The sequence below is a fragment of the Nicotiana tabacum genome, chromosome 8 (assembly GCF_000715075.1).
Source record: "Nicotiana tabacum cultivar K326 chromosome 8, ASM71507v2, whole genome shotgun sequence".
NCBI lineage: Eukaryota > Viridiplantae > Streptophyta > Magnoliopsida > Solanales > Solanaceae > Nicotiana > Nicotiana tabacum.
This window is the reverse complement of record NC_134087.1, coordinates 131,052,685-131,064,028: the sequence shown is the minus strand read 5'-3', so window position 1 is coordinate 131,064,028 and position 11,344 is coordinate 131,052,685.

Genomic DNA, 11,344 nt, shown 5'->3' with positions numbered 1-11,344 from the left:
ATAAGAAAAAGAGTGACGAGTAAACAAGAAATGCAATTCCTTCCCAGAAGTTAAGGACATGTAGTCCTGAAGTCCTAAAGTTAAATTCAAAAGTTAAGGACATGGTCCTGAACTTAGAGTTTCAAGTTTAAAAGTTAAGGAAATGTAGTCGTGAAGTCCTAAAGTTAAGTTCAATAGTTAAGGACACAAGTTCAAAAGTTAAGGACAAACAGTTCTTAACTTACAGTTACAAGTTGTAAAGTTAAGGACAGACAGTCCTTAACTTACAATTACAAGTTCAAAAGTTAAGGAGAATAGGTCTTTAACTTTGATTTCCAAGTTCAAAAGTTGACAGACAGTCCTTAACTTATAGTTACACGTTCAAAAGTTAAGGACAAACAGTCCTTAACTTACAATTACAAGTTCAAAAGTTAAGCACAATAGGTCCTTAACTTTGACTTACAAGTTCAAAAGTTAAGGACGCTTGGTCTTGAAGTTTGAGTTCCAAGTTCAAAAGTTAAGGACATGTAGCCTTGAACTCCTGAACTTAGAGTTCCAAGTTCAAAAGTTAAGGACATGTAGTCCTGAACTTAGAGTTCCAAGTTCAAAAGTTAAGGACATGTAGTCCTGAATTTAAGGACATGAGCAGAAGGGTATTTTCGTCTGGGCAGTTAAAGTTTATTAAAGCAGTGGCTAAAGGCTAACGACATTTTAAACGGTAACTTAAAAGTAAATACATGTGTTATTAGTGGTCAATCGTGCACTTCCCCCTTATTTGCTTTATCATTGGGCCGCCCCTGAGTTTCGTTCATATAGTGTCAACTTCCTGAACCGCTAAGAAACCGCAGAAGAAATTTTAATGCTATTTATTAGTGAATCTATAACAGTCGTCAATCAACAGCTTAGTTTATTGAAATGCCTTATCACTTGGGTTATATTTTATTGCTCTGAGGATACAGAGTAGCATCTTTCGAGAGTATATATATGTATTTGCCATCTGTCGGAGAAAGTCATATAATTCTTGCAATTAGGAATGTTGCAATGATTTTTGGAACATATCATTCTCTACCGTCGGAGAAATTAGTCCTATAAATCTCGCGGGGAAGGTTGCAGGAATTATATTTTCTACAGGTTCACTGCATCTAATTTTATTTAATGTCCAGTTCTTTAAATTGCCACATCATTTTTATTTGTTCACCATCGAAAACAAAATTCTTAATATCATATTTAAACCAACAATATTATCAGTAAGGCAAAAACAAATTATTGTTCAAGTTTGTGAATCAGTAACACGTACACGATTATGCAGAATTGGAACATAATCTTTAACCCTTTAATCCTGCTTCTTCTTCTTAATTTTATATTATCTTAAACGAAAATTGTCCAACAATGAAGTGGTTTCTCTTGCTTTGGTGCTGGGTGTCACACCTCCTTTTTCCGTACCCGAGAGGGTACAAAGGAGTTTTTTTCAATTAAAGGACAATTGAAACGGGATTTGTTTATTTGTTTCAGAGTCGCCACTTGGGAGATTTAGGGTGTCCCAAGTCACCAATTTTAATCCCGAATCGAGGAAAAGAATGACTCCATATTACAGTCTGCGTACCAGAAATCCGGATAAAGAATTCTGTTAACTCAGGAGAAGGTGTTAGGCATTCCCGAGTTCCGTGGTTCTAGCACGGTCGCTCAACTGTTATATTCGGCTTGATTATCTGATTTTATACAAATATGAACTTATGTGCAAATTTTAACTTTTACCGCTTTTATTATATTTTAAAAGTAATGTGAACATTGTTTAAAAACATGTCTTTGGATTGCGTCACATGAAATGCACCCGCGATCCGAAACGTATTTTTATTCAATGTTTTAGGATTTGGATTTGGGTCGCATGAAATGCACACCCGAGTTTAAGAAGGTAAGATTATTAAAATACGCGCCTAAAGCGATTAGCGTATTATTATTTCTGGGTGAGGCCGTGGAACTTTGCTAAACGGCCGATCCCGAGTTCTAAGTAATTAAAGCACACATTTGTTTTTGTGAGGGCCCCGCAATCTGTGCATTTCATTTGGCGAGGCTCGTCTCATTTTATTTAAAAGGATAAACCTACAGTGACTACATTTCTTCTATTAGGTTTGTCTCTAAAAATAAAAGAAAACTTTCTTAATTATTTACATGCTAAAAAACATAGCTTATTAATTATTGATTTACGGTTGATACAAATGGAGAATCGCAACGGAGTTTGTACAAAGAAATGTTGTTTTTGTTCTATATTCTATTATTCAAGGAAAATTGAAACACGAGATTAACGTACAATGATATCGAAACAGATTATTTTATGTGAGGAGGTTAGACATATTCGGCCTTGTTCATCATACGGACGGGGTTCAGTTAATTACTCCTTACATGCTTGATGCTTGAAAAAAACGAGGCATTTGAAACGAACCTATCTAACTTAATGTAATATTACTACATGTTTGACTACACGATTTTTCCTTTTTGCTTTAACCCAAATTGCTTCGTGCATTTGAATTATGCATTACCAACTGATGAGTTAAGGTGAAGCTAATGTGCTTAATGCATTTCCAATTCAACAGACCCTATGTGAAACCACTGTTGGCCGATAATCGTTACTATCCAACTAGCTTCTTCCTGATTTATATACAACCATAGATTACCAGACTAAATTCCTTAATAAACATTGTTTTATTACATGGTTTAAAATCCAGTCTCTACCTGTTGAACACACAAATATTCTAAACTACCAGCAGCAGAATAAAGGTAACTGTATTGATGTTTAGACTACAAAACTCTATATGCCCTTATTCAGCTCCAAACTCATCATTACATCAGTGAATTTAGAATGTGTACCTGGATATTAGGACAATAAGAAGAGGAAGAGAAAAAGTATCAGCAGCAGGCAACTAACAACAACAACAACTTAGCCACAACACAGCAATAACAATGCAGCCCACAGATAATCGAGCATCAAACAGTCAAATCCCAGAAACAGAGTAGAAAAACAACAGCGGGAAGCCCAAAATATTAAATGTAACAGCACCAACAGTTTAACAATCACACACAGTTCGGCAAATAACCAACAGCAATTGGCCAAGACAGCTTGGCCAACTTAAATTCTTATGCTGTTTTCAGACAGTCTTTGTTACAATGTTCTGAGATTTCTTTTTGTTTCTTTCTTTCAGCTTTTTAAGAAAACCTTCTCTCCAGGATCCCAAAATTCTTCCTTTTCTAATGGAAGGTCTGCCTCTTTTATAGCCTAAACTCAGCACTTTACAGTCTGTTTGACAACTCAGAATTTCCCCCTCCCTGCTGTTTTTCCCACTTAGCTATTTAAACTAAACAAAGACTCCCACGAGATTCCCTGACAGCTCCTCTCTATTTGGTTGTTAAAGTGGCCTAATCTCTTATTCATTTAGTAAAGCATGGGCAGCAGGAATATAATCTGACAGCACATGCTGTCCAATTATTTAAATTCCTTAATCAGCTGACCCAGCACATGCTGCCCAAAATCTGAACCAAGTAAACATGCCATCCATTTAAGACCAAAGTCTGAACTGTCATTATAACTTACCCCCTAAATGTTTTTTGATTCAAATTGAACAAAATCAATAGGCAACACACTTCAATTCCTAATGGAATTCAAATATGATCACATCAGAAACAAATAACATGAATCAAATTGTTACCATTTAATGGCTGAAACTAATTGACGACATACATCGACTCGACTATATTAATCGTGATACATGACAAGCAATCAACCCAACAAAACAACACAAAACAAAGTGTACCAACTCTCTTGGCAATTTGCAACGATACAGGAAAACAGACGGACATTATTGGTTTGACGAATACCAACTGAATTGAAATAAACACACTACCACATGAACTTAACATAACAGAATAAACTAAACAAAAGGTCTTGTATATATGGGGAGACAAACTGCTAACAGAAATCCCAGAACTAAACAAACAACTAAACATGCTAACAAATTAATTCGAATAACAAAATGGACGATAAAAGGGACACATGAACAAACCTGAAAAACTTTAAACATAGCTGAACCCAGGGCCGGGCTTGATTTGTTCGTTTAAAGTCGAACAAATCCTAACCGAGGTGTTCTCGACCAAGAACACTTCGATTAGGGTTTACTAGACTACAAACTTGTCTAAATTCAAACAGACCCCACGAAATCTTTATGTTCTAAGATTTGACTTTTCCAGATTTGGTTTTTTTGGATTTATGGGTGGATTCGGACCAAACCAAACATGGTTTGGTCACGAGGGATGTTAAGGGAGTATCTAGTGTGAATCTGGGGTAGATTGGTGTAGATCGAGTTTTGTCTCGAATCTTCCAATGAAGATTCGAGAAGGTGGAGGAGGATTAGAGGCTAGGGGATAACAGATTTGGGTTCGGGGTGGTGAGATGCATCAAGGGTGTTAAGGGGGTGGTCACCGGCATCCTTGCTGCCGGGTTCTGGTGAAAGGGAAGCCATGGCGGCTGCTAGGGTTTCGGGGGTTTGGGATCCCTTCTGAGAGAGACGAAGGAATGGGGGTGGGTGTTTGGATAGGGGGCGGGGTAAAAGGGTTAGGTTTATATATGCCTTGGAGGTTTAGATCCTGGCCGTTGGATCAAATGAGATCTAAGGCCAGGATCTATTCACTTAGGAAAGACGGTGTCGTTTGGGTGTGATGGTGGGTGAGACCGGGTAAGGCTGGATCGGGTCAAAATTTGACGGGTTTAGGGGAAAGCCTGGGTCCGTTGGATCAAAGGGGTTGGACGGCTCAGATCAACTTGCCTGAAACGGCGTCGTTGAGGTGAAATGAGCAACCTGATCAGGACCGTTCGTTTGAGACAGATCAACGGCTCCAATAGGGACGCTGATACGGCGTCGTTTGAGTCAGTGCTTGGGCAGGCCTGACTTGGACTGGACCTGTGTGCCGGTTTTGGGCCTCATTTTGGGGCCCAATCTGATTTTCCACAACCATTTTTCTTTAAGGACCAAATTTAAACAAAATTCTTAAGTAAATTGTAAAACTTAGAAAAATTAACAAATAAAATTACACACATATTGGTTAACCCCTATAACAATTATCACAAGATTTAACATTAAGTACGACTCACTAAATGACAAGACATATATTTTTTGATTTTCTTTTCTTTTGGAGTAATTCCCGTGAAGCAAAAATCACGTGCTTACAGCTGCCCCTCTTTGCTCAAAGACACGAAGGGTTTTCGCGCAAAGATAAAGCGGGCAATTTTTGCTCGTCCGAGTACTCCGTGTGAAGCATTTTTCGAAAAAGATTACATTACTACTATATATAAGGGATCATGTAAAAAGTTTTGTAGTCCTTAATGCCACGACCCAAAAATCACAAGTCGTGATGGCACCTAACTCAACCCGCTAGTTAAGCTAACTAACATAAAAACACAACCCAACTGAGGTTATAAGATAAAAGAAAATAGATAATTGAGCATTTACGAATTTACCAAGACCTTGTAGTACGAATCACGAGCTTCTAAGATTTGGAATTTCAAAACTGTTATAAATAAATACACGTTCTGTTTGAAGGTTACATAAACAGATTAGCAATAATCTAAACTACCAAGGATAAGTGGCAGCTATAATCAAACGCACGAACATCTTCCAAATCAACACCCGACGTCACTAGCAGCTCCGCTCCAAAATCTGCACGGAAAGTGCAGAAGTGCAGTATCAATACAACCGACCCCATGTACTGGTACGTATTTTGTCTAACCTCGTCGAGGTAGTGATGTGGCTTTTTGTTGAAAGATGCTTATTGCTATAACCTGTACATTAGACTAACAGTACAGGCAGTTTCAAACATAACAGATAAAAGTACCTTATACAACTCTGCGAGATAGTCAACAATTATTAGCAAGAATCACAGTACAAGATTTACAATCCTTCCTGGTATGAGAAGTATATCCAAGATATCAAGTCAAATGGCACGGTAACACCCTTCGTGCGTTCAACTCATCCTTCCCAAATGTACGTATAGCAGAACCAACCAGATGACAGAAACACTATAACAGGAATTACAAAGTAGGAAATACGCAAGTAACAACAATGGACGAGGATATCGATGTGACCAACAGTAAAAGACTAGGCGGAAAGCACGTGAGTAATAACAACCAATAGGAAAACAAAGAATATCAACTTTAATTAACTAGCATAGTGGAGGCATAAGTACAAATATAGTAAACAAGAAGGAAACACAAGATCTTTACAAGTTAACATAAATTACTAGCATGGTGGAAGGCTTACACTAAGGTACAACAAAATAGATACAACATGAGTATAATTATAAAAACAGGAAATAGTCATGGTATTTGCAAGTTAAGCAAGTAGAAGGTATGAGCAACACAAAAATAATTGAGATGGAGATCATGACAGAGCAATGGCAGTAAATCACATTAGATCCATAATTATGACAATAACAGTTTAAGGTAAAGACAAGAACATAGACACGGAAGACTGGTGTCGCACCTCCTTTTCGCCGCGCCCGCAGGGCGCGTGGGGAGTTTTCTCCAATTGAAGGACAGTCGAAACGGGATTTGTTTATTTGTTTTAGAGTCGCCACCTGGGAATTTTAAGGCGTCCCAAGTCACCAATTATAATCCCTGAATCGAGGAGAATATGACTCTGTTTATTATTCTGCGAACCAGAAATCCTGAGTAAGGAATTCTGTTAATCCGGAAGAAGGTGTTAGGCATTTCCGGATTCCGTGGTTCTAGCACGGTCGCTTAACTGTTTTTATTATTGGCTTAATTACCTTGATTTTATTAAATACATTGATGTTACATGTTTTTACTACCGCTTATTGTTGACCCTTCTTTGAATCGAATTACGCGTACGTATATTCGTGTTAAAAAAATTGCGGACTTGTGTCACGCGTACGTGTACACAATAACTTTTTATAATATATTTATTAAGCAATCATTTTTCGAAATTGTGTTGGATCAAAAATATTTGTTTTTCTTGAATAATGAACCGTACATCTCGGGTTTTTATGAAATTGATTTAACGCCTTTTGGAAAAATCCTTTTATTAAATATTCGTTCGAAATTGCGCGTACGCATAATCCGAATTTTTGCTTTTAAAAATATAATCAGGGTACGCGAACGTATCCCTAATTGTGCAAAATATTCGTAATGATATTAGGGATTTTCCACAAATTGTTTATTATAGCTATACATTTTTATGTGAAAATCATGATAAATTCCCATTTAAGGTGCCCTTAAATTCTTTGAAAAGAATTTACAATTTATTAAATGTTGACCGTTGATTATATTTTCCGAATATAAGTTATATTCATTTCAACTATTCAATTTCAAAGGACAGAATACAAATATGATTAATATTATTTAAAAAAAAACAAATATGACATATATATATATATATATCAAAGAATAAATTGCATATAAAACTGAAAATGAATATATATATATATATATATATATATATATATATCAAAGAATAAATTGCATATAAAACTGAAAATGAATGATTCATAAAGGAAGGAAATATTTTCCAAATTTTTTTTTCATGATTTACTTAATGCAAATTCTATTTCTAATTACCATTGATATCAAGTGTTGCAATTGGTACTTATACATCTCGTTTCATTCTCATATAATCGCTTTTAATCTAATAAGCCTAATTATTTGATCAATTTGTCTTATGAAGGTATATAGGTATCGAGTTTATAAGAAAGGAATTATTATACAAGTTAATTCAATAAAATTACCTTACATGCAACTTAACTGTATATCGTAAACATTCATAACATTTTAACATTGTAACAAGCTACATCATATCACCTTTCGCCAACGTTTATACACACATCTATTATCTTATAAAAATATACCAACAACACCATCTTAACCTTATTTAACAATAAATATCACTACTGTAATTTTCTTGGCACTTCTACATCACTTCTTGCTTAACTAACAACAAAATTAAATAATGACCAACATTCATGCCATATTCCCTACTTTGACAATTTAATATGATTAAACTAATGAGATAATGAGCTAATATTATTACAAATCTTTATACGAACTTTCAAAGTAAGACAATTAGCTCATAGCTATCAAATTGAATTCACTACTAATTAACTAACATAAAACAAAAATGAAATTTAAATTGATGAACTTGGACAAATAGAAAACAGAATTTCAATTCAAACTTCATTGATGAGTCATGTTGAATCTCTTTCCAACTTAAAATTTAAAAGACATGTACCTGGTATTGGAAAACAAGAGAAGATGAAGCTGAGAAGCAGCAACAGTAGTAACAATGTAGCACAACAACGACAGTCCAGCAACACAGGAATAGACCAGTAACAGTAGGAATAGTAGTAAACCAGGAGACTATAAACGACTCCAAGTATAGAGAAGAAGTAAAAGGCAGGAAGGTTCTGACTATTTCAGATCTTAAGCGAGGCAATGAAACAGTAACTATTCTTTTCAACTTCAAAACTCTCCAAAATGAATTCTGTTCCTGTATATTCAGTGTATCCAGAATGTATATCGGGTGTATACTTCTCACTCCGCCCCCTCTTTTTTTCTTCTCTCTATCTAGTTTTTCCTCTCTTTTTTTCCACCCTTCTTCCTAAATTTTCTCTTCTATTTATAGCAAAATTTTCGAAATTTTCAGATTTATTTTTTTATTATTTTATTATTTTTTTAATTAAAAGAAATCCCACTTACAAATTGCTTTTATTTTTTTAGAAAAAGAAATCCCACCTTTATTTACTTTTATTTTTAAAATTCCAACTTTAATTACTTTATCTTATTTAAAATCCCACTTTTTATTTTTTTAAAAGAGAATCTCACTTTATTTAACTTTTCTTTAAAAAATAAACCACTATCTTTTCTTTTTCTTTTAAAAATGCTACTTTCAATTACTTTAAAGTTTTTAAATTTTCAGATATCTTTATATTTATTTTTTAATTCCAACCTTCTTTTACTTTTAAATTTTTTAAAACTTTTTACTTTTTTTTTTAAAATTTTCTACATTCTTTTACATTTTTTTATTTTTAAAAAAACATTCCCGAAATTATTATATATGTTTTTTTAAAAAAAATAAAAAATAAAAATAAAAAAAATAAAATAAAATATTTTCGGATTTTTTTTATATATAAAAAAAACAAAAAATAAAACTATTAATAGTGATAATTTACCTTTTATTTTTTATTTTTTTGGTTTTGTTTTGTGTTGGACAAAAATGAAGATGGGGTGTTGGGTTAATGGAGCGGACCGGGTCGACCCGGTTTGAAACGGACCGGGTCATGGGGAAAGTTGGGCAATTATTTGGGCCTGTGGTTTGAAATTGAAGAAGTGGCCCAATCCGATTTTTCTTTGTATTTTTGTTCTCTTTTCTTCTTTTATTTTTCTAAAACTAAATTATAAAAGTACTTAAATTATTATTAAGAACTAAATTAAGTTATAAAAGCGCAAATTAACTTCCAATAACAATTAACGCACAATTAAGTAATAATTAAGCATAAAATTGTTCATTTGGACATTAAATGCTAAAAATGCAAAAGATGCCTATTTTTGTATTTTTTTATTAATTTAACAAATAAACATGTATAGACAAAAATACAAATAGTTACACAAAATATCACAAAAATTGCACACCAAGAAAAATTATTTTATTTTTTGAATTTTTTGGGAGTAATTCTCATATAGGGCAAAAATCACGTGCTTACAACTGCCCCTCTTTGCCCGAAGACACGAAGGGTTTTCGTGCAAAGATAAAGCGAGCGATTTTTGCCCATCCGAGTACTCAGTGTGAAGCATTTTTTTTATTTTTTTTTATTTTTTATTTTTTGAAAAAGATTTGACCGAACCTTTGCTTCAAAGGTTTCCTACATATCCTGGGCTAAACAGGAATCAGGTCAATGTAGTTCGGGAAGTTTTGGTAGCTGGGACTACCGTGGGACTGTGATGTTACTGCTGCTTCGTGCTGTTTTTACTGCTTGCTGACCTCCTTATTACACCTTACTGTAAAGGAAATACAAAATTAAACTAGACTATGGTACATGAATTATAAAATCTTATCTAGATCATGCTCTCGCGTTTCTTGTTGTCTTGATATCTTGGTGACTCTTGGGCATTGGTCTTATTCCGTATTCCTTTTGGAACTCTTGTTGTTTCTTGTTGGGGATCTTGTTGGACTCCTCTGTTTTATTGATTCTAAGTGTGCTCCTTTTTCATATGAGCGGGCTTTTGATTTCAACACTTCAATTGCATTTCCTCGTTCTTCAGGTGGGTGCCTCGACTGCTTATTTTCTTTCTTCATCCTCATTTTCCAGGTGGACGCCTGATTTCTTCTTTTTCTCATCCTCATTCTCCAGGTGGACGCCTGACTTCTTTAATTCTCATCCTCATTCTCCAGGTGGACGCCTGACTTCTTCAATTCTTATCCTCATTCTCCAGGTGGACGCCTGACTTCTTCTTCTCTCATCCTCATTCTCCAGGTGGACGCCTGACTTCTTCTTTTCTCATCCTCATTCTCCAGGTGGACGCCTGACTTCTTTTTTTTCTCATCCTCATTCTCCAGGTGGACGCCTGATTTCTTTAATTCTCATCCTCATTCTCCAGGTGGACGCCTGATTTCTTTAATTCTTCATCCTCATTCTCCAGGTGGACGCCTGACTTCTTTTAATTCTCATCCTCATTCTCCAGGTGGACGCCTGACTTCTTCTTTTTCTCATCCTCATTCTCCAGGTGGACGTCTGACTTCTTTAATTCTCATCCTCATTCTCCAGGTGGACGCCTGATTTCTTCTTTTCTCATCCTCATTCTCCAGGTGGACGTCTGACTTCTTTAATTCTCATCCTCATTCTCCAGGTGGACGCCTGACTTCTTCTTTTTCTCATCCTCATTCTCCAGGTGGACGCCTGACTTCTTTTTTTTCTCATCCTCATTCTCCAGGTGGACGCCTGATTTCTTTAATTCTCATCCTCATTCTCCAGGTGGACGCCTGATTTCTTTAATTCTTCATCCTCATTCTCCAGGTGGACGCCTGACTTCTTTTAATTCTCATCCTCATTCTCCAGGTGGACGCCTGACTTCTTTAATTCTCATCCTCATTCTCCAGGTGGACGCCTGACTTCTTTTAATTCTCATCCTCATTCTCCAGGTGGACGCCTGACTTCTTCTTTTTCTCATCCTCATTTTCCAGGTGGACGCCTGACTTCTTCTTTTTCTTTACCAGGTATTTCCTGACACAAATATTGTTTTTGCCCCTGTTTTAAATCAAAGAAAACTTCGTTAGTTTAAAGCAGGGTGGTTGGCTGTGGTATTCTTGCA